This window comes from Pteropus medius, unplaced genomic scaffold (genome assembly GCF_902729225.1).
Source record: "Pteropus medius unplaced genomic scaffold, Ma_sr-lr_union100, whole genome shotgun sequence".
Classification (NCBI taxonomy): domain Eukaryota; kingdom Metazoa; phylum Chordata; class Mammalia; order Chiroptera; family Pteropodidae; genus Pteropus; species Pteropus medius.
The window spans coordinates 3,611,106-3,616,351 of record NW_024346771.1 but is presented as its reverse complement, the minus strand read 5'-3'; the positions used below and the strand labels follow the sequence as shown (position 1 = coordinate 3,616,351).

Here is a 5,246-nt window from a genome sequence, read left to right as displayed (position 1 = left end):
CAGATTATAAATCTCTGTTCAGTGGATCCAACATAATTTGTGTTATATACATATATATGATTTATAGAAAAATAATGATTTATATGAAAACGACAATGGAGTTTCTTTTAGTGAAGAGTTATGGATGATTTTAAAATCTCTTCTGTGTTGTGTTTAGTATTTTTCTTTCTTTTTACTTTTTAATATTTTCAGTTTTTGTTTTTGTTTTTTTATCAAAAATTATACATGGACACAGTTTAGGAGACAAAGTATTCTACAAGGTTTGTTTCAAAAAATAGCAGTCCTCCTTGAAATTTTCTACTCTTCAGAGTCATCTGATTTCAACTTCTTTAGCAAATTCTGTGGCATTTCTTTGCACAACTAATCACTTTCTTGTAGTCCTATCTCTTACCTTGTTAGTTTAGGTGTTATAAAACATTATTATTTTTTTTCCTTTACAACTTTTTGATGTCTCTGGAATTATTAATAGTAGCGTTGTTGTTATTGTTTTTTTTTCTGTTTGCTTATTTTTTTAAATATTTCTTACTAATTTAAATTCTCTACAGTTATCTAATTTCGCTCTCTGGTCATCCAGGCATATCATGTATCTTTTATTACCTTCTGTCTGTTGTACTTCAGTTTGAACTAGTTGCTCTTATGCCACCCTTGGAGCTTCTTTCAATGTTCTCTTGAGCATATCTTTGTCTTGTCTTTGATGCTGGTCTACTGTTAATTATGTCTCTCTCATTTCTTGGTTTAGTCTCCCCTTTTAAGTAGAACATATCCTACAGAGGCATCCTGAAAAAAGATGGATGCTGAAAATGCCCTTATTCTCTACTCACACTGGATTGATCATTGAATTAGACATAGAATTCTGCATTGGAAATTATTATATTTTATGGTGTTGAATGCATTGGTCCGGTGTTTCTAGTTTTTGTGTTGCCTTTGAGAAATATGATGCATTCTAATTCCTGATCTTTTATATCCTTTCTAATTTTCCCTCTAACCCTTTGGAAGCTGCTAAGCTCATCTTATCCAGAGTGTTCTGAAATTGCAAATATGCAATTATCTCATTTTATCCATTATGTGAGTATTAATGGGTCTTTCACTATGAAAATTTGTGTCACTCTGTTCTTATTTGTTCAAAGCAACTTTATTTGTTGCTTTACTTCTCTCAACTGCCTATGATCTCTTTCTTTCTGGAACTCATATTACTCAAATTTTAGACCAATTAGGCTGTTGTCTAATTTTCTTATCTTATTTTTTTCATTATGTATCTATTATAATTTTGTTATTTTCATGAAAGCTTTCTCAACTTTACTTCCAAAATTTGTATTGACTTTTGGAAATCTGCAGTCAAATTTTTAACTTTCAAAATTTTGTTCCCTTTCTGAATGTTCTTTTTAACAGTGCAATGTTTTCTCTTTCTTTTTAAGGATATTGATTTAATTCTTGATTTTTCCCAATTTCTGACTTTAGAACACAAGTCATCCTTTTCTTTTCTCCCTCTACTTTTCTTCTTCTTTCCTATTCCTTTTCTTCACCTCCTCCTCTTCCTTCTCCTCCTTCTTTTTCTTCTTCGGTTTTGCTTACTCATCTATCATTTGTCCATGTGCTATCTAGCTTATAAGAAATCTATTGCTATTATTTCCTCTGTTCTCATTCCTGTAGATTTATTTCTTTAAAAATTATTTTACTGTTGCTTTATTGAATAGTGGGAAAGAATAAAAGTATTCATTTATTTGTCATGTTTATTTAGACAAATACTCCTGTATTTTCATTGTTATCGATAATAAATTAATTATTAATAATAATTAATAACAAATAAATAATAATTAATGATAATAATTGTACATAACTAAATTATGTTATTTAAAAAATATACCAAAGACAGCTTTCCTAATTTTTACCTATTTTAGTTTAATCTACAAGTATTCTAAATATTTGTTGAGTCTCATAATGAAACAAGAAAAGTTTCCTTTAAGTCACATTTGATCCGTTGGAAGTGGATATTTATATTTTATAAACAATTGTATTATTATTACTATTAATTATTATTGTTATTATATTTTTAATTATAGTCAATATATGATATTGTATTAGTTTTAGGTGTACAATATAATGATTAGACATTTCTATAACTTACAAAATGATCACACTGATAAATATAGTATCCATCTCACACTGTGCAGTTATTATAATATTATTGACTATATTTATTAGGCTATACTTTATATCTCCATGACTATTTTGTAAATGCCAACTGTACTTCTTAATTCCTTCTCCTCTTTGATTGATCCCCTAGCCTCTCTCCCTTCTGGCAACCATCAAAATGCTTTCTGTATCTATGAATTTTAGTTTTGATTGTTTATTTTGTTCTTTAAATTCCATATATGGCATTTGTCTTTCTCTGCCTGACTTACTACACTCAGCACAATGCCCTCTATAGGTCCATCCATGTTGTAGATTTTATTCTCTTTTATACCTAATATTCCATCGAATATATGTACCACCTCTTTATCCATTCATCCTTTGATGGATACACAGGTAGCCTCTATGTCTTGACTATTGTAAATAATGCTGCAATGAACATACAAATTCACATGTCTCTTTGAAGCAGTGTTTTGAGTTTCTTCAAATAAATACATATAAGTGGGATTCCTGGGTCCCATTTTGTCTCTTGTTATAGCTTTTGTTTTACAGTTTAATTTGTTTATTATAAGTATTGTTACTTACTCCAGCCTTTTTTTGTTCGCTTCCATTTTCATGTAACATCTTTTCTCAACCCTTTGCTATGTGTTCTTTCGATCTGAAGTGAGTCTCTTGTAAGCAGCATATGTAAGGTCTTGTTTTCTTTTTTTAAAAATATTATTTTTTAAAAAAATTATATTAGTTTCAGGTATACAGTACAATGGATAGACATTTATGTAATTTATAAGTGATCCCTCCAATTAATCTATCACCTATCTTGCACTACGCACAGCCATTACAATAATATTGACTATATTCCTTATGCTGTACTCTATAACCTCATGACTGTTTTGTAACTACTAATTTGTACTTCTTCATTCCTTTACCTTTTTCAAAAATATGGAACACTTCATGAATATGCATGTTATCCTTGTGCAAGGGACATGCTAATCTTCTCTATATCATTCCAATTTTAGTATATGTGCTGCTGAAGCAAGCACAAATCTGACTTATTCAGCCACACTATCTTTTGATTGGAGCAGTTAATTCATTTACATTTAAAGCGATTGTTAATAGGTATGTAGTTATGGCCATGTTTTATTCCTATTTTTTATCTTTTTTTTCCCTTATTCTTTTTAAAGAAGTCCCTCTAACATTTCTTGTAATGCTGATTTGGTGGTGATGAACTCCTTTAGCTTTTTTCTTGCCTGGGAAGCTCTTTTGATTCTAAATGATAACTTTGTTGGATATAGTAATCTTGCTTGTTGGTCCTGGGTTTTCATCACTTTGAATATTTCCTGCCAATCCTTTCTGGCCTGCAAAGTTTCTGTTGAGAAATCAGCTGACAGTCTTGTGGGAGCTCCTTTGTAGATAACTAATTGTTTTTCTCTTGCTGCTTTTAAGATTCTCTCTTTGTCTTTAATCTTTGGCATTTTAATTATGATGTGTCTTGGTGTGAGTCTCTTTGAGTTCATCTTGTTTGAGACTCTCTGTGCTTTGTGGGCTTGAATGTTTATTTCCTTTACCATGTTGAGAAAGTTTTGGGTCATTATTTCTTGAAATATGTTTTCAATTCCTTGTTCTTTCTCTTCTTCTGGTATCCCTATGATGAGAATGTTGGTATGCTTGATGTTGTCCCAGAGGTCCCTTAAACTATCCTCAGTTTTTGGATTATTTTTTTCTTGTTTCTGTTCTGATTGAGTGTTTTTTACTATCTTATCTTCTAAATCACTGATTCAATCCTCTGCTTTATTTAATATTTTTTTGATTCCCTCTAATTTGTTTTTCATTTCAGTTATTGTATTCTTTAATCTGTTTTTTTTTTTCTGTCTCCACTTTTATATTTTTTATTCTCTTGTTAAAGTTCCCACTTAGTTCATCTATTCTTCTCCTAAGTTTATTGAGCATCCTTACAAGAAGTGTTTGAAACTCTGCATCTGGTAGATTGCTTGTCTACCAGATGGAGCTTTCTTCTGTTCTTCTATTTGGGACATGTTTCTTTGTCTCCTCATTTTGGCTGCCACCCTGTGTTTGTTTCTATGTATTAGATAGAGCTATATATCCTGGTCTAGTAGAATAGCTTTAGATGTTAAGCATCCTATAGGGCCCAGTGATGCAGTGTCCCTGATTACCTGAGCTGGGTGCTCCAGGTGTATCCCTCGTATGGGTTGTGTGTGCCCTCCTGTTGTAGTTGAGCCCTAGTTTCTGTTTGGATGTCAGTGGGAGGAATTGACCCATAGACTGATTGTTTGTGAATACTGGCTGGTGACTACAGTGGAGGTGCTGTTGTGCAGGGGCTGACCCTATAAAGCAGGATTTGCTTTACAAGGGCTCTGGTGCCTACTCAGTATGCCCTTTGGGTGTGTTGTGCTTAGATGTAACCTTGAATGGTGCTCCATCTCAGGTGGAAGCTGGCCACTGGACATGAAGGCCAAGGCCTCCTAGGAGGGGCTCCATCACAAGCCAAGTTCAGCAGCAGACTATGCCCTGCCTGGGGTCACCTGGTGTTAGCCACGAAGCAGTCCGCAGATGGCCACTAGCCATGCTGTGCTTGGAGGTGCCTCAAAAGGTCAAGCTGAAAACAGGCTGGCTGTAGCTGCTGCTGGGCTTGGGCCGCTCACCAAGAGGTATGGCGCTCACTGAGGTCAGATGCTGTTTGTTTAGATTTTGTGAACCATTGAGAGATTTTAGGAAAGTTCACAGCATGAGGTACGTCAGGTAATTTTTATGGAAAAGCCACTGGAAGAAACTTGAGTAGGCCCATAGCTTGGGTGAGGCAGTGCCTCAGGGAATCACTTGGGTGGGGTGACCAGTGTTAGCCAGGTTGAAGGAGACTCAGATATGGCTGCCACCTGCATCTGTGTGCTGGGAGTGAGGAGAACTCCACAAATGAACAATAGATACCAGAACTTCTGTGTGTGAGAAAGCTGCCTCTTCAGGCCTCGCTCTGAAGTCAAAATTTTTTTTTTTCATATGTCTCTGATTCTTTTCAAGCTGCTGCCCCAGCACTGGCGCTAAGAGATAGTAAGTCCACACATGCGCCCCTTAAAAGGAATGTCTGTGACTCTTGTGGCCTT

The 5,246-nt window shown here is 34.3% G+C and overlaps 1 non-coding gene across 1 annotated transcript; it reads right to left on the bottom strand.

Annotated features, from left to right (window-relative positions):
• Nucleotides 1–3,063: 3,063 nt before the first annotated feature.
• Nucleotides 3,064–3,170, bottom strand: LOC120613867 (U6 spliceosomal RNA). Its single transcript, XR_005655792.1, has one exon. It is a non-coding gene; the product is annotated as a U6 spliceosomal RNA (small nuclear RNA).
• Nucleotides 3,171–5,246: the final 2,076 nt, after the last annotated feature.